The sequence below is a fragment of the Fukomys damarensis genome, unplaced genomic scaffold (assembly GCF_012274545.1).
Source record: "Fukomys damarensis isolate Sample0158 unplaced genomic scaffold, DMR_v1.0_HiC HiC_scaffold_21, whole genome shotgun sequence".
Classification (NCBI taxonomy): Eukaryota; Metazoa; Chordata; class Mammalia; order Rodentia; family Bathyergidae; genus Fukomys; species Fukomys damarensis.
The window spans coordinates 2,195,795-2,214,993 of record NW_022900933.1 but is presented as its reverse complement, the minus strand read 5'-3'; the positions used below and the strand labels follow the sequence as shown (position 1 = coordinate 2,214,993).

The 19,199-nt window shown below is 39.9% G+C and overlaps 1 long non-coding RNA gene across 1 annotated transcript; it reads left to right on the top strand.

The window, feature by feature from the left end:
* The first annotated feature begins 421 nt into the window (after nucleotides 1-421).
* LOC104874404 lies at nucleotides 422-11,185 on the top strand. The gene is made up of 3 exons (XR_783718.1): nucleotides 422-696; nucleotides 7,140-7,214; nucleotides 10,999-11,185. It is a non-coding gene; the product is annotated as an uncharacterized LOC104874404 (long non-coding RNA).
* The last annotated feature ends 8,014 nt before the right edge of the window (nucleotides 11,186-19,199 follow it).

Sequence of the window (19,199 nt, the reverse complement as noted above, 5' to 3'; positions counted from 1 at the left end):
AAAAAAAAAAAAAGCTGCTTGTTAATGCATAGTTAGAACATTTGGTTATTATCTACGGGGTCACTTGAAGCTGGAGTCCATGTCAGTTTCTCTGGAAATTGCAATGTTTTTCGAGGGGGTAAAGAAGTGGAGGAATTCGTCAGAGATAAAAGAACTACAGATAGGAAAGTTTTGATTAAAACGACAAACCCCAAACTAACAAATGCCACTGGCCCCTATCACTGTGACATTACTATTTTTATCTTTAAGTTACATGGGAAACTGGAAGGAGAAGTTATGAGAACTCTTTGCTCATAAGAGGTGTACAAGTCCCAGTGAGTCAGCAAGGCCACGCGATGCGTCAGAGAATGAGCGTGAGATGGCCAAGGGCGAGTAAATAGATCTGAGGGCTTTGTTATTCCTGTATCTCTTGCATAAAGAATTTTGCAAAAGGGACACAGACTGACTTGGGAAAATTAATGCAGCCAAGCTTGAGCTGTTTTTTTGGAGTGTTTCTGGTCTTCGGCTGGATCGTGCTGTGAGCTTTATCTAATGTAAAGGCAAAGCGGGAACTTGGGAGGTTTCTTTGATAGAGAGGCAGCTGAGAGAAAGTTGGTGACCGCTGACCAGAGGCACCACAGAGCTCCAGCAGTCCAGGGCAGGGTGACAGGAGACAACACGCCAAGGGGAGGAAGGGGAGTCGCTCATCTGTGTCTGGTAAGTGGGTGGGAGTCAGGGAGATCCAAATTCTGAATCTGGTTATGACAAGGGTTCATGATGTGAGCCCCTGGGAGTCACATTTTTCCTTTGTGAAATGAAGAAAGTGAAAACAGTTGATTCTTAAGAGTTCCTTTTAGTTGCATTGCTATCTCTGATTTTGATGATTTATTTTCTTACAAAGTGAAAAAAATCGCACAAAAATTTTTCTAAAAGTTTCTAAAAAATTAAAAAAATTCTGTACTTATTACTTTACTGTTTTCCTGAGATACTAACATTCGGAGTCAAATTTTCTTCCTTTCTTCATATTATGGTATGAATGGAATGCTAGCTAGTCTTGTGGTTTGAATGGGTCATGTGGATGAATTTTAAGTGTGAAATGAAGTCTACATCCAAGTATTTCTACTTGTGTTGTCTCTGAAATCTGGAATTCCATCCTCAGGAGTTTATCTCTTGCAGATAAAGCACCTGCAGTCTATTAATAAATACATGCACACAGACAGGCAACACATTAAACTTGTTCCAGCTTAATAGAACACATTTATCTGCCCTTCCATCCCTCCCCCAGTGAGCTGGCCAAAGCGCCACAGCACCTTGGAGCAGGAGACCATAGGAAACTTTGCCCAGGGCAGAGGAGTGACACAAATGAAATCTGGGCTATGCCAGGAATTTCCACAAGTTGGATTTGGCCACCGTGGGAAGCTGGGAAGGGGCAGATATGAGGCTAATGGTGGACTGTGTAATATGTTGATGGTGGCAGAGGGGAACAGAAAGTTTGATAACAGGGATTCCCAAGAACAAAATTGCCTCAGTCTGGGTCTGTTCATGTAAATCTGTATGAAACTCAACCATCACAGAAGAGCAAGGGGTCAAGGAAGGTGACGCATTTTCTTGGCTCCTCCAGAGTTTCTTTTTGTTGTTGTTATTGTTTCCATTTTGCCTGAATTCCAGATGTATAATTAGAGTCGAGAAGAAAATGTTCTGCACAGGGTGTTTTGCTAACATTGCTGTTTTAGTGAGGAAATTTTGTTTGTTTTTTAAGAGCAGAATAATATACTGAATCTTTCCATATCCCTTTATTAAAACATAACCTCTCTTAAAAGTTTAATAAAGGCAGACTGCTGAAAGTTCTTTCAAAATACTCTTGTTTTTGTTAAGGAAAAAAACAATCATATATACTTTTACTGGTGCTGCCATTGTTCATTCTGAAGCTTCCTGTGTGGGCTCAGGTTTGGAGGAATGCAGTGGGGATTTGCTCATCTCCAGTGCTGTGCTGTCAGAATGAACTTTTAATTTATTTGATGTGCTTTTATTTCTTGCTGTTCTGACATTTTGTGATGTGTGGCTTTCTTCTGGAGAAAGTAGATTCGATAGTGTCTTTTCCTCTATTCAATAATTCATGTTTTAACTTTACAAGCAACTATGGATATTATAGCAATAGAATTACTTAAGGAAGTTTGCTGAGAGATGTCCATCAAGTCTGTGTTTCCTAAAGAAGTGGTGGCCTCCAATGGATTTGTAAAGCATTGGATACAAATGTGAGAAAAGTTCCTCAGTGGTTAGTGATCCTAGAGCCATTATATCCTGAATGCCAAGGATTCTTTTCTGGTGAATTAGATTCTGCCAAACTCAGGTGCCATATTTGAGACAAAAAGTAAATTTCCATTCTCTTTTGCTTTGCTTACTTGCCTTTTGTTAACTCTTTCACCCTATTCATGAGACAAAAAGAGGCTGAAGTGATAGAGAAATTTATTTCACCAGCCACTGAGAATGTAATCGATGGGGAAACCAAAACTCACCTTCCAGGCTTCAAATTGTATCTCTTTCATTCCAGACCCACCAGCCTTGCAGTGGTTCACAATTTTTACACCTCAAACTCATTCACACTTCAGTACCTTTTTTTAAATGAAAGTTTGAATCTGTTCCTTTAAAAAAATCTATTACCTCTCTCATGTCCACATTTGGCAATTTCTATTGTCCTGTCATCCAGATCACTATTTTTTGCCCCTGTGTCTCCTACATTTTGCTGCTGGATGCATCCAGTGAGCTTTTTACTTCAGTTACTATGTTTTTCAGTTTAAAATTTCCCTTTGTTTCTACTATTTTTTGATGAATTTTCCATTTTTTCACTTGTTGCAAGCATAATTGCTTATTGAAGCCTTTTTATCATAGTTGCTTCAAAACTTTTGCCAAATAATTTTATCATGTTAGTAGTAATACATTTAGATTGTGTTTTTTTTCATTGTTGATTGTCTTTTTTATTCAGGTTGAAATCTTTCCTGTTCTTGGTATGACAACTGATTTTTCTAATGAAACTTGGACAGTTTTCAATTATATTTCGGGGCTCTCAATCTTACTTAAATCTCTTCCTTTAACTGGCTTTATCTGACACTGTGCTGACAGGGGAAGGGAGAGCACTGTCTCACTGCTGTCAGGATGATGGAAAAGGCAGTGTTTTCTACTCAGACTCAGCTAGCATCTCAGGAAAGGGGCTTCTTGTTGCTGTGTGGGCTAGAAGTTCCAGCTCCTCAACGTAGTCTCCACTGACATTTTGGTGCAGGTAACTTTATCACACTAGTGATGGTGACTGTCCTGATTCCTCACTAGACCTTCTCTGAGACCACCCAGGAGGGGAAGAAGAGAGCTGAACCCTACTGCTCGGTGAGGTCTGAAATACAGGATGCCCTGAAGGCCTCCACTGACACAGTGGGGCTGAGAGGTGGAAGAGACAGGAAGCACCTCAGTCATAGGCAAGGCTTAACGTCCAGGCTCTCAACCTGGCCACGTTTGACACTGCTCTGGGAGGGGGATTAGAGTTCCTCATTACATCTGGTGAGGCTCAAAGTCCGTGCTCCCCTCTGGGCTGTTGCCGATGTGACTGGGGCATTATACTGCTGAATACTTATTTTCTAAAGCGTTTCTGTCTTGGACCACAGATTTCAATGTAAAACCTAAAGCTGAAAAAGTGTTCAGAAAAAGAATAAGAGGAAATATTTGGGATCTCAGATGAGACAAAAAGTTCTTAAACTTGACACCAAAACTATGGATCACAACAGGAAAAATTAATAAATGAAGCTATCAATTAAAAATTGTTCTGTTGAAAAGTTTCTGTTAAAAAAGACAGGCTACAGACTTGGAAAAGATATTTGCAAGACACATATCAGCTAAAGGAATGTTATCTAGAATACATGAAAAACCCCTCTCAAAGTACAACAGAAAAACACACCAAGCAATTCAGTTAGACAATGAGCAAACAGCACAATGAGGCATTTCACCCAAGAGAATATACAGATGGCAAATGAGCACATGAAAAGAAAAGATGTTCAACATTAGTTAAGAAAATGAAAATTAAATTCTCCATGAGATGTCATTGTACCCCTGCCAGAATCATTAAATAAGAAATATCAGCAACACCAAATAATGATGAGCCTGCCGGAAGGTGGATCATTCATAAATTGCTAGTAGGAATGTAAAATGTTCCAACCATCCTGGAAAATAGTTTGGCAGTTACTTCAACAACCAGTCACCCAGTAACCGTTCAACCTAGCAATTGTACTCCAGGGCATTTATCTGGGAGAAATTAAGACTTATCTTCACCCCAAAACCTATAGACAAGTGTTTGTAGCACATTTATTTTTAATAGTCCCAAACCACAAACAATCCAGGCTTTTACTGGATGAATAATTAAACAGACTCTGGTAGATGCGTACGTTGCAATAAAAAGAAACCAATTATTGATACATGCAACAATGTGTATGAATGTGCTGAAAATTAAAATGAATCTGAAAAGCCAATCCCCAAAGTTTGCATACTGTATGATTCAACTTATATATCATTCTTTGAAATGACAAAATTATAGAGATGGAAAACAGATTCATGGCTCCAAGGGCTCATGATGGACATATTCTGTACTTGAGCTTATCAAAGTCAATATCCAGGGTGTGACCCAGGGTGTGGCCTTCACCTACAATATTATAAGCTGCTACCCTTGGGGAAACCAAGTAAAGGTTTCTCTTTTATTTCTCATGATTTCATGCTAATATATAATTGTCTCACAATTAAAACTTTAGAAAACACATAGTTTTCTCTTTTTTTTTGTACCAGGAGTCAGACTCAGGACCTGGTTCTTGTGAGACAAATGGCAGAACCACTGAGCTAAATCCCCAGGCCTAAAAAACACATAGTTACTCAGAAAAGAGGGCAAAAATTTCCCAGAGGTCACCAGTCAGAAGTTCTGGAGGTGAGACTATGAGATCAAGTGCTTCTACACCTTGGTTTCCTCCAGGATAAGCCCCTGGCTGTGGCCCTAATCCTTTGAGAAGCAGGACTACCCCTAAAGTGGGCTTTATTATGGTCCAGGGTTAGTAGCTGCCATTCTCCAGGGCCCTTGACTTTCACTGAATAGCTCTGTGTGAGTTGTCACTTGGAGGAGTGTCTCTGGGGAAGGTTATACCTGCTGCTCCGTTAAGTGCAGTTGGAGGCTTTGGGGCTACTTTCTTCATTTTCAAGTCCAGTCGCTAGGCTGTACTTCTTGTTATTCTCTAAGTCCATGGCTCATTTTAGAGTTGCATCTTCTCTGCTCAGCAGGACAGAAGGGGAGGCTGAAGGGCTTCTGTGGAACCCCAGCAAGGCTTAACCAATCTCTGCTTCAGGTGAGGACAGGACAAACATTGGGTTATCTTTTGGGCACACAGTCAATCTGTCCTTGTAAATGTACGAAATGCACCACTAACAGTGTATCTTTATTCAGAGAAGCTTTTTAATCATTAGGACCCCACATAAGCTAAAAAGCATGAATATGAAAAGCAAATGAACAATAAACAAACTATGTCATAGGGAAGCTTTGGAGCTGACATGGAGTGAGAAAACAATGTGACTTGCTGTAGATTCCATACATGGATCTTGTTCAGAGGTTTCAAATAAGTTGAGGCAGAGATTCAAGCAATTTTTGCTGTCACTTTAGATGTTGGTGGTTAGAAGTTCTGTATTTCCAGGGGACAAGGAGACTTCTGCATGCTCTGCCAAGCTTGGTATAATCCAGGGTCTAGAGTCCAGTAAGGATCAGTTTGCCTGGCTGCATAGGCAGTCGGAGAAAGGGTGTGAACAAAATAAATCTGGTCAAGAACAGCCAACATGAAAAGATCCCCTGGGAGTGAACTATTAGGTTGAGGCTTTGAAAATACCATTTCTATAGGACAAAAATTGTTGAATATTGATCATTTCATACAGGTTGATGTGTATTATCTTAATTTTGTTTCATTTATAGGCTGTTGCAGAAGGGTCAACAACGAATTATGGATCCAGTTCCCAATCTGTCACCTGTAGCTCTATCATCCTTTCCTCATCGTGCAATGTTATACTAGATAATTACAAGTTTGACAAAAGATAAACTTATTTCTTCCCTTATTGGCTTTGACAAGAATTTTTTAAAAATTATGTCAACTTCCAATTTGGGTCTGGATATAAGAATCTCAGCAGATGCTATGACATCTTGACAAGTAAAAAAATTGAACAACTAGGAAATCCACTCTTCTTAGATTGGACAGAGAGGTGAGGCCATGGGTTAATTGTGGCCCCCAAAACTGAAGAGACAGGCAGATAGAGCAAGTCACAATTTTCCAAAGTAGAAGCCTGCTCTGGGAATCACTGTTGAGTCAGAAAACTGAACTGTAATTAGAATTGCTGGCAGTTCAATGTGGACAAGTCTGACTTAAAAACTCCAGGGAGACCCAGTCACAGAAAGACCCCTCTAATGAATGACCTTTCACTTGTATGAGCTTCCAGGTTTTCACAGTGAGTATCAGAGAAAACTCACTTGGGCCTCTGGCAAGAAGGGAAAAGTAGCCATTTAAAAATATGCCATAACATTGTGTTCTTAACAAGACCTGCCTTCGGGAGAAACCGTTTTATCACAGCCTAACCCTCTGGCTTTATGAGAGCATAACTATGTAGGGTATACAAATATCCATCTCCAGCCAGCTCCACCCTTATATGTACAAGACAGGAGATATTGAACTCTAGTCTTCTTAAGACAAAAACTTGGAGAAATATTTGCAAAAGGATATTTCTTATGAAGGACTGAGGCATAAAATATACAAAATGCTTAAAACTCAATGATAAGAAAATTTAAAAAATGATTGAAATGGACAAAAGACTTAAATAGAAACCTAACCTTAGAAGATATACAGATAGCAAGGAAGCATATGAAAAGATATTCAACATTATAGCTCACAAATCCAAAGCACTGATAGTATCAAATGCTTGTGATTTGTGGAGCAACAAGAACTCTTGTTAATTGCATGTGTGGGGACAGAGGATACACAGGTACTCTATAAAGTTTCTATAAACTTTCTAGTCAATTTTGCCTTGAACCTAAAATGCTCTAAAAATAAAATTTATTAACTAAAAAAGATTTTCTTATGCTTATACTGTATCTCTTTCAGCACCCAGGACAGCTCCCGTGGTGGCCGTTCTAAGGTGTCCCCGTGGGCTCTAAGAAATATCTGTTGCATGAACAGGTAGGCAAACATTAATGACTTAATGATTTCCAAGGGAAGTTGTATATGACAGTTACAGACATTTTATTTACCAAGTAATCTGTGACTCTCAAAGAGAACAGAGGTTATTAGTGTTAATGTAAAATAAGGACCATCCAATGGGACGGAGATATTTCAACCTATGTTCTTTGAATTCAGTGGTAATAAAATAATGCTTCTTTGAGTGCTGCTCCCAATCTTTATTTGCTAAGAAGAGGACTTGTTTTGTGCTGGTAACTGAAGTGAATACCTTCCTTTTGAGGCTCCTCATAATGGGACATTATTTAGTATTGCAACTGAGTATGCCAATTTTCTAAACTGGGCTGAAGCTCTCTACAAGAATCCTGGTCAATCCAATCCTGAGCATTTGGGCCAGCCAGGCCTCAGGTACAAAGCAGATCATCTCAGAGCCCACTTTTCTATTTCTGTCTCTGTCTCTGCCTTTGTCTCCTCCACCTTGTCACTGAAAAGGCTAGAGCTTGGTGGTGGTTGTCAACACGGTGCAGCTGGGTGGGATTCAAGGGGAAGGATATATGAAGTGTTGGTAATTTCTTAAGGGAGAGACAAATGGATATCGACTATGCATTGATGCCTACCTAAAATTTAGTGAACAAAATTAGCGGGTAAATGGAAGTACAAAAAGTATTTGCAAGAAGCAAACAGTATCACGAAAAGCATTCTTATTATCCTGGAGATTCACCTACATGACAAGGTAACCTATTCACAAGTCCTGAGCTCCTGGTGAAGTGGTGTCACTTTTCACTTCTGTTATGAAGGCATCTGGGAGAGGTTTATTGTGGTCTGCAGGGGGAAGTTGAGCACACTTAGAGTGTGATTCTGACATGGATTCAGGAAGAGGCACAGCTGTGCTCCTGTTTAATTTGAATTCCTGTAAATGTGATGAATGAAGTGGGGAAAAGGGCAGGGATAGGAGGAAGATTGGTGGGTAGTAACTATTTGGGTCTACCAGGAACTTTATAAATATTTGATGGAGATGCTAGTAGATTGATTGGAAATGCAAACTTATGTCACCAGACAACCAAGAGAGGACAGAAACGTCTTCCACTCATTTACTGGATCATTCCCAGGCAACTGTCATCTTTAGCAACTTCCATCCCCTCTTCTATTTCCTTACATCTACATCTCACATCCATAAGAAACAATATCATCAGAAATTAGTTTTCTTTGCCTGCAATTCTAAAGCACAAGTACTCCATTGAAGGTCACAAATGAAGCCAATGCACCCTAAGGTGGTCACAGCTTATCAGATACTTTTTTCTTGATAGAAGGAATTTCTGAAGAATGTGGGAATTGAAAAGTGAGGAGAAAGTCAAGGAGGCCCTGTATCTTTTGGACTGAAAATATATTATAGCAGAGAGAATTTCATTGTGTACATCTCTAATCTGGAAACACGTGCATAATAAACTGGCTAAGAACAATGCCTTGATTATCTGACTTCTCTTTTTTTTTTTTTTTGGTACCAGCGATTGAACTCGGGTCTTTGCGCTTGCAAGGCAGACAGCAGAACCACTGAGCTAAATCCTGGGCCCAATTACCTGACTTTTTAAAGAGCTATAGGCTTTACAAAAGTTTCATAATGAAATAAGAGAATACTACTAGTTTATACACTGTTTATCATTATCTTCAAAGTAGTTACTCAGAGTATAAGACCAAAAAGATTCTTACAAAGAAGAAAAAAACAACACAAAAGTTTTTTTTTCAATGAACTAAGATTAACTACTAGTATAAAGGAAACAAATTAGCATGTATGTTTAAATATTTTTGCAACAATGGAATAGGCAATTTGGGGAAGAATTTGAACTCCCTACTTTCTATTTGTCTCTCTTACATCTCTCTCTCTCTCTTTCTGTATACACACACACACACACACACACATATAATTTAAGCTTGTGCATATGAATTATTTCACTTAATGTTATGTCCTTAAGTTGCATCCATTTACCTACAAATGGCTGAAGTTTATCTTTCTTCATGGCTGCATAATACTCCATTGTATATATTGCCACATTTTCTTTTTTAAAATTAATTTTATTGGTACATTTAAGGTACACAATGTAATGACATTCATCATTGGAAATTTGCACCTTTACACAATCCATCTTGGTTCTTATTTTGTCCTCATTCTCCTGCCCTCCTTTCAACCTCTCCACTCCTCCCAATCTACAAAGACTTTGTGTCCATTTTTTTCTTTCTTATGCTATACTAATTCCATTCCCATCTTTATTTTCCCTACCCCTCCCACTTCCCCTTCCCCTTTGAACATTTCTTCTATTTCATATTATCTGTTATACCTTTTAGTCCTATTTACACTTTCAGTTTCTCATGCTAGAGAAAATATATGGTTTTTACACATATGTGTCCTATTTATTTCATTTTAGAGTATCGCCTCAATGTGCATCCATTTATCTATAAATATCTCTAGTTTTTCATTTCTTTATTGCTGAATAGTTCTCCATTTTATTAAAAAATCCACATTTTCTTTATCCAGTCTTCTGTTGATGGGCAATTGGATTGCTTCCAAGTTTTAGCCATCATAAATTATGCTGCTTTGAACTTGGGCGCACATATATCACTATGATATGATTCTTTTAAATCTTTGGGGAAGATAACCAGCAGGGGGATTGAAGGTTCAAATGGGACCTCCAATCCTACTTCTTTGAGGTATCTCCATACTGATTTCCAGGGAGGTTGCACCAGTCTGCACTCCCACCAGCAGTGGAGCAGGGTTCCTCTTTCCCCACAGCCCCACCAGCACTTGTCATTGGTTGATTTCATGATAGCAGCCATTCTTTTTGGGGTGAAGTGTTGCTTTCATTTGCATCTTTTGAATGACCAGTGATGTTGAACATTTTTTCATCTTTATTTGCTATTTCTACTTCTTTGTCTGACAAATGTCTGTTCATTTCAACTGCCCATTTTTTGGACTGGGTCTTTAAATTTGGGAGGTCGATTTTTTAAAGTTCTTTATATATTCTAGATAGCAGACCTTTGTCTGAAGAAGAGCTGGCAAAGGTTTTCCCACATTGTGGGTTGTCTCTTCACACTGTTGGCAGTTTCCCTTGCTGTGCAGAAGCTTTTTAGTAGGAAGACATCCACTTTTTGAAAGTATATATACAGATTCTATGTGGTTATCTCTAGGAGATGGTGAACTTCTTTCTGTTTTTGTTATTTCTGTACAGTTTAAATTTTTAATACTTTCATCACTTTGCATAGAACAGTTGTTTTGAAGGTGTGTTTTGTCAAGGTCTGGCTTGATTTGGGTCACAAGCCCTCCTCAGCGGGGGCCACCCATTCACCTGGTGGCACCCAGTCCTGCTTTGTGTCCTCTCTCTGGTTATCTGGGCTCAGGCTGCAGAGGGTGGTCTGGGTGTGAAGTCTCTTCACCAACTCATTGTTAGTGCCTCGGTCTTGTAAGATCTGCTAGCTTTGCTTCACATCCTTTAACCTTGTTTTCCCTCTTCCCCTGTTCTTCAGGTTTTTCTATCTGTTCTTGTACTTTCCTCTGTGCTCTGCTCCTCATTGTCTTTTTCATGCTGACTTCTTTCTCTCTGAAGAGTCCACTTTTGGTAAGCACCTTGCTTCAACTGTTGTTTTCTGTGGCCACTAACTCTAAACAGAGTAGGAAACTCTTCCACCTGCTGTTACTGAATCAGAGCTCACCTGCTTTCAGCTGCTGGTGTTCACAGCACTAAAGACACTCTGAGGTGCAGTGGTTTTGGAGTAACTTTCTATCTGTCTAACTCAGCACAGCCAGAAGAGCAGTTGCAGCACCGCCACAGACGTAATGCAATCTTCTAACTGAAGGAGAATAGCAGGAGGACTGAGGTCACCAGTCTCCATGGTGCCCCACAGATGCTGACCCCTGGTGCTCACACCTCCCACACAGACTCGGTCTTCCCTTGTAAGACCAATGGAATGAATGCCCATCATAGTGCGCGGCCACTGAGGTGAGATCATAGAAGGAATTGCAGCTTCTCTCTTAGTTTAAAAGATTACTTGCTCTGGGGGAAGCCAACTATCATGATGTGATGAGAACATTCAAGCAGTTCTCTGGAGAGGCCCACATGCAGGGAAACTGAGGCCTCTTGCTGATGCCCAGGTCCATTTTGGTACCCAGGATGCAGATCTTCAAGCCCTGTTATGGCTTTATATACTTGTAGTCCCAGTGGGTGTCCAATTGAACTCTCAAGGAAGACTTAAGCCAAAGCCATCTAGCTGAACCACTTCAAAGTTTGGACCCACACACATAAAATTGTGAGCTAAAAATTAGTGTCACATCACCATTGTGTCTTTGGGGTCATTTGTTCTTAACTTCAGATAACAACCATCTCCCAAAGACACAAAATTGTCCTTCTTTCTGTGGTCTTTCAGCTACAAGACAAAGTGCACCTCAGCGTTTCCTTATTAACTCTTTTCTGGTTGGACGTGCAGAAGGTAATAACAATTTAAATTGCATTTGACTTTGTTTTAACACTCATTGCCAGTGCTCACTTTTGTGTAAATGTCCTTATTTTAAAAGAATGCAGGCATCCACGTGACTGCTTTGAGCATGACTTCAGATTAGAAATCTGAAAACGGTGTCTGCCTTCATTTATGGGCAAAAGCATTGTTGAGAATTTAGTAGGAAGGCTGAACTTTCTTGATAGACTGAGTATTTTCCTTCAATTCAGAGCATGGGAGAAAAATACAGACATTTCTGTTTGTGTTTTTTTTTCTCCTTTCACTATAAATGTACATTTGTGGAACTTTACCAACAACAGATATGCCTTCCAGAGATGTTGGCATAGTTTTATTGTGAAATAAATAATTCAGAGCTTTGTGAAAACCCCACCATCCAGGCTTACATGGTTAATGGATCTATCAGTATGACAGATGGATGCAGAGTTGCAGCAGGATATAAAGCTACTAAATATTTATAGTTATTTTTATTCCATTACTGATGGACTTCACTTTCCCAAGCTAATAACTTGAATTGTAAAGGCTTCACTTTTATTTTCTTTGCAGTAATATGCTTCAATTTTCCAACAAATTAATTGGACTATTCAGGAATAGCACTTATAAAATTTCTGTTAAAAATAGAATTTAAAGATTTATTGAAACTGAGGTGTTCAAAAAAATCTACTCTTGGGTCATAAGGAGGTCTGTGGGAATGAATGTCAAGCAATCTATTAGCATAGCTCTCCAGGCCCACTGGTAAGAATTTATTTCAGAGTGAAGATTTTCAGTTTTTTCATAGATTTTTTTTTTTTTTTGGTTAGGGGTTTCCTTTTGTATTTGGTATTTTTGTGTATAAATCTTATGTCTGTGAACTAATATTTAAATTAGATGTTAATTAGATGATATTAGATTTTCATGATATATGGGTTCAAATGTTTTTAAGACAAAATAGTAATTGCCTCACAGAAACGAGGTGAACAAGCTGATAAGCAGTTTTGTGAGATACAAAAGTACTTGCCTTGGCCTGCTGAGCCTACAGAATAAAGATGGCCACTGCTTTACTTCTGTCCTGCCTTATGTGAAGAGGCTTGTTGGAGCCACCCAGTCTGAAAACACTGGTGGACAGGGGTTCTGAGACTTACAGTTCCATCTTGTCATGTTCAAGTATTATAAAGCCAACTGTTCTTTGGATTCCTTTTTACTGTTTAGTTTTTGAGCCTACTTTTTCACCCAATTTCAGCATGCTTTAGACTCTAGCAGTCCACATCTTTTCTGGAAGGACAAACTCAAGCTACCCACTGTTTTCCCTAGAAGTACTTGGGCATTTACCACCCCCTAGGCAATCCTTGGCCAGCCAAGTGTGTTTCAGCGACTGACATCTCTCCTTTGAATCTAAACTTTACAATAAAAAATTTTTCCTTGGCATTTCACATGGCCTAGTGGCTGAAATTTTTTCCTAGCACCTTGCTAGTTTTATGACAAGGTCCCTGAAGATGTTCTTTTATGCCTCCCTGAGATTATCAACCTTTTCACTGAAGGCCTGAGCTTTTCCTGATTTGGTAGCCATCTTAGGTCCTCGCTGTCCATCCTCTTCTTGTGAACTGATTAGTCAGGTCTGGACTACACACCAGATTTCCATCTCATACCCTTCCCCACATCAACCCTGGCCTGGGTTCAGATGTCCACAACTTGACCTTTTTACCACCCAGCAAACCTTCTTCATCTGCTTGTTGTTAAACTTCCTCAGTCTAATTCATCTTGCCTCCGCTTGAGTTCTGTCTCTGGTAAAACAGAAGAAATTGGCAAAATAAAAATGTTTGATAAGGAAAAATGGAAATCAAAGCCTGAAGATTGAAAAGAACTTTTGGAACTATCTTTTAAAAAATACATACATAGATATATATAATGCATAGTACTTATATTAAATATGTATTTTTGTGCATTTACTTTGGTTTGATACATAAATGGTATCAATAGTATAGATAAGAAAGAAGACAGGAAAAGTTATTTACTCAACAATGTTCCAAACACTGTCCCTAGATGTTGAGTGTGTTATAATGAAATAGCCAAAGTCCCTGCCCCCATAGGACTTGGCTTCTCACAAGAAAAAGAAAGACAGCAACAAGACCAAATAAGTATATAATATGTGAGATGGAAAAGAATAGGCAGTGAAGATGTCTATTTAGAGACCTGAAAAAAGGAGGGAAGGTGCCATGCAGATATCTGGAGGAAAGAGCCTTCTCTGTACATTGAACACAAAGGTGAAGGGCTACAATCCTTAGTGAATAAGCAGGGAATAGGGGCTGGAGGAGAGAGTGTGTGTGGAAGACCCTGGGTAACTCTCTAGTGTGCGTACACACACACACACACACACACACACACACACACACACAGAGGAATTACAGCAGTCGGCATTACTGACCACTGGACATACAGTTAAGCTCTTGTATTGGTTAGGATTTTATAAATGGATAAAACTGAAATAATTATGCAATGGTGTGCAAGGGGCTTTATTAGGATCGGAGGTAGAGAGTCCATGATGTCCATCTGCATGCTGGGGTGTCAGAGGATCCAGTGGCTGCTCAGTCCAAGAAGCTGGACCCACAGAACCGGAGGAATCAAGGATGCAGAACCCGTCTGAGACCAAAGGCCAGGACGCTCAGTGGAGGCACCAGTGCGAATCTGATTGGAAGCTGAGAAGCTGGAGTCCGATGTGAAAGAAGCACCCACTGCAGCAGAGTGGAGCTCCTCAAATGCTCACCGGACACCCCACTTTCCCTCGTCTAGGCGATGAGCCTGTTGGTGGGTGCCCCCCACCAAGTGGGTCTCCCCCTGTTTGCTGGCCCACATGCCAGTCCTCTCTGGAGACACGCCACAAACACGCTGAGAGGACGCGTCCCCGATCAGTTAGGCGTCTCTTACTCTGGTCAAGTTGGCATATCGCCGTTAAAGATCACAATATTTTACCTAGAATATCTGTTTGCATACTAGCCCTTAAATGTTACAGTTAATGTCGCCACTGCACAGTCTATACGCCTGATTTTTATGTGGGAAGCTGACTTAGCGCTGGTCGGTAGCACGGATTCCAGCAGAAGACCGAGACCTAAAGCCAATCAGGGTATCACTAAGCCTCTGGCCCATGGATCGGTCCAGGCCTGGGCATGCTTCCCAACCAGAAGCAATTGTGAACATTCGCTGGAGCGCGCAGGTGAATGCTCTCTTTTTCCTGCCAGGAGGAGAGGAAAGTCCTACCACCATGGAAGAAGAATGCCTGAGAATCAATCCGAATTAGGAGGGAGTGGAGCCCAGGACTGGGAGGTGAAATACGTGGTCCGAGCCTGGGGCTTGTTAGTTTCAGGAGCTAATGCGTCATTTTTGCTATTTCCACTTTCAGATGGATACTTTGCTTTGTCATTTGAAACCAAAAGATTTTGGAAATATTTAAGGCTTGTACATTTCTATAGCTCTGTTGTTCCTGCATAGTTCCACATTGTGTGTGCTTACTGTTTTATCGCAGCATCTCTGTGGTGGTTATAACCAAGTGTAGTATTCAATTTAGACCTGTTAACTTCCTCTCTTTGGGACCTAGGACAAGTCGCTACCTTCTCTGAACCTCAGATTTCTTGTGTGAAAAACTAGGGAAATAATGCTGACCCTGGAGATTGGTTTTTAGTGGATTAGACATGATGGTAAGTATGGAGTGCTTAGCAAAGTACCTGGTGATGGCTGCTGGTCAGGCAGAACAGAGTAGTAGCTGGGACTGTAATTTCTGGAGGCCCAGAGCTGGTGAATGTTAGTGCCATGAGTCAAAGCAGGCCACAACCCCTTGCTTTTCAAACCGCACGGTGCTGCCTTTCCATCCTGTTGTGGGGTGTGCCTGTGAATGACCATGACTTCCTGCGAGGGCCTGACTCATGAATCTTGAGAGCTCTGGAGTAGTAGAGAAGTGTTTTGGTGGCAAGCAGAAGCCACAAGAAAATAAAGCTCATCCTAGAAGTGTGACACACCTGCTGTTCTTTAGGAATCCTTCAATCCCTTTCCTAACTAGGTTTAAACTGTGCATTGTGATGTACAGATATATTAGCAAATATTCTTGGAAAAATTATTAAGAGAATCAATAATAAAGATCAACAAAATCAATAAGGTAGGATGCAGAAATGTACTAAATAGCCGGATATTTACTTCCATACTGAATAGGTTTTCAAAAAGGAGCAGAGCTTACAACTGGCAAATATTTTAAGTTCTTGTTACCTCACGTGACATGGATGAACAATTGTATCACACACCTATGTATTAGGAGGGACAGGGTGTTGTCATGCATCTGTTTCTTGTATCTCTGTTTTCTTCTGGCTCCTGCCCAAGTAATGATCTGAATGAAGTACCCACACCAAACTGGTTAACATTGTTATTAACTTTCTATTTCCAAGGCAATAAAATACCCAATACCACATTTTCTAAGGCCAGAGGGAAATGATTGCGTGTCCTAGTCTAATGCATGCAGTGAACACAAGGGTTCTAATTGGCCACATTTAACCACTGCATTGGTTAATACTATGATGCCACAGTATTTAACCAGAAAATGCCAAGGACGCAACATTACTATGAATCATATATGCCCAATGATGTTATTGAGATAATTGCATTAATATTTGGTCACCACTAATCCTGTTTGATTGATCTTTTTTTTTTTTTTTTGCTGCTGGGGATCAAACTCAGGACCTTGTGCTTGTGAGGCAGGTGGTGGAAACTCTGAGCTAAATCCCTGGCACCCTGTTCGACTAATCTTGATTAAACTGTCAGGAAAGATAAAACTATACAAAAGCTAATTCTTATCAAATATATACACTTTCTCTGTAGGACAATCAGGTCTGCAGGGATACTTCTAGAATCATGACAGGGATACAGGTTGTCCACGACTTAGCTCCCACACCTGTTGCTACCTGGAGTAGGTACAAATGAAGCCATTTAGTTTATCAGGATTGCAGGAGTCCTTGGTTTGCATTCAGAGTTAATATTATTTCAGTATTGATATAATTATCTGGAGACTCCTAGATGAGACTCACTGAAAACTCACTTCAAACCCCAAACATTCAGAAATCCACTGCCTATGTCCTGTTTATAGACTGGGTCATTTGCGGGGGCTAAATTTAGTCACGAGGCAGCCATACACTGGGTGAGTGCTCTCTGGAGATAATTCATAGTTGACAAGCAGTGACCGAATTATTTTCCATTTCAGAGGTGCCCTTTTATTTACTCACTTGCATAAACAAAAGGGACACACGGAGCACCCAGGTGTCTGAGCAGTCTGTGCATCAAGTGGCTGAGCTGTGTTTTCCCTGAGTCCCAGCAGGCCCACTGGAGGCAGAGCAGCATGGCCAAGCCACGCAGCTCATCAGGCTGAGGGGCAACTGGGTCTCGCTGTCTTCTGAAGGGACCCAAAGTGGATAGTTCAGGCCCTCTGTTCTCTCCTTGCAAGGGAAAAATGTTACTATAAAGGATGGTTTATGTACTTGCCCTAAATCCTTTCAGTTATTCTTGTTTTATGACCACATTTCACTGTGGATTTTCTCCTGTTCTGACGCCTTCTCTCTGTCATTTATCCTGTGGATGGTTTAACAGAGTTGCAGGTCTGGCAGATGGTGCTAGGCTGTCCTTTCCCACACAGTGCTAGGAAGTTTTAACCTGCCAGGAAGTCTCTTGACACTCTATTGCAAGAAGTAGTATGAATAATCTGCAAGTGAGGAAGCAGCACCAGGAGGAGAGTAAGTTTATGTGTCCATTTCTATGGGTTTATCATCAGTGCCTCAGTGCCTCTGGTGAAATTTATCAGGAAAGGGTTTTCCTGTCTTCCTTGGGGATCAGCATATGGAAGCCGATGGTGGTGTACTTAGTTAATTTAATAAAACTCACAAGAGAGGATGAAGTGAATTTTCCATAAATACCTGCCTGGGAGAAGGCTTGAATTCTGGATGAGGAAGGTATACCAAGGTAGAACGAATGTGAGCATTTTTAATTAAAATTTTAAATTATTTTCTTTTATTTTATAGTGAGACAGGATCTCACTATATAGTTCAGGCTGATGTTGAACTCACTATATAGCCCATGCTGGCCTTGAACTTGTGGCACTCCTCCTGTTTCAACCTCTAAGTGCTGGGATTACAGATGTGTGCCACCATCCTTTGCAGTTTCTTAGAAATTAAAATTATCATTCATTGAGAATTGATTACATCCCAGAGACAGTTCTAGAAAGGATCGTCATTCAATAAAAAGCCCACATTTTAAGTACATACACATATATATCCTTGTGTACATTGGTCTGGTGAGGATAGAGAATATTTGTAGTATCCTTTAAATTATTTGTTGCCTTCTATTTGACAGTATCTTGTTGAGTATTTTTGCACCTGTATTCTTGAAGGAGATTGACCTATAGTTTCTTTTTTTGTTAAGCCTTTGTCTAGTTTGGTTATCTGGGTGATGTTAGTTTCCAGGAATGAGCTTGGCAATACTGTTGCCTTTTACATTTCATTGAAATATTTGAGGACAGTTGTTCCTAAAGTTCTGATAGAACTCAGTGGTGAATCCATTGGGTTCTGGGTTTTCTTTTTAGGTGAAATTTTTATTATTGCCTAATTGGCCCATTCAGAGTTTTTTCAGTCTTCTTTGTTCAACTCTGGCACATTATGTGTGTCTAGGAATTTCTCCATTTCTTCTAAATTCTCCAATTTATTTGAATATAAGTTTTTGAAGTAGTTTCTTATAACCCTCTGGATTTCTGTGGTGTCAGTTGTGATTTTGTCTTTTTCACTTCTGTTTGATTTGGTATGGGTGTTCTGTTTCCTTTTTTGGTAAGATTGGCTAAGGTAAGATATTGCCTATTTTGTTTATCCTTTCAAAGAACCAACTCTTCATTCACTGATCCTTTGTATTATCTGTTTGCGTCAGTTTCATTAATATCTGCTCTGATCTCTATACTTTCTTTTCTTCTATTACTTTCAGACTTGGACTGCGTTTGTTTTCTTAGTACATTGAGATATATCACTAGGTTATTTATTGAGGCTCACTCAATTTTTACTTTTTACTCAGTTATTTTAATGTGGGCATTCACACCCATGAACTTCCCTCTTAGAACTGCATTCACTGTTGTCCCATAGATTTTGGCAGGTTGTGCTTTTGCTATCATCTGATTCTAATAACTTTTAAAAATGATTTCTTCTGAGATCCATATCTGTAAACAATACAAATGTGTATTGCTTCTTGTCCATGTGTTGGTGTAGCTTCTGTGGTTTCCTTTGCTGTTGACTCACCTTCATCTGATAGTACTCCGGGGACCATTCCATTCTTTTGTGCTTAAGCATGCTTCGTGTCTAGAGATATGGTCCATTCTGGAAGAAGTGCCATGTGCTGCTGAGAAAAATGTGCACTCTGCTATTATTGGATGAAATACTCTATAGATATGTCAAGTCTCTTTGTTCAGTGGTGCAGTTTTTAATTTTGATATTTCAATTTTTT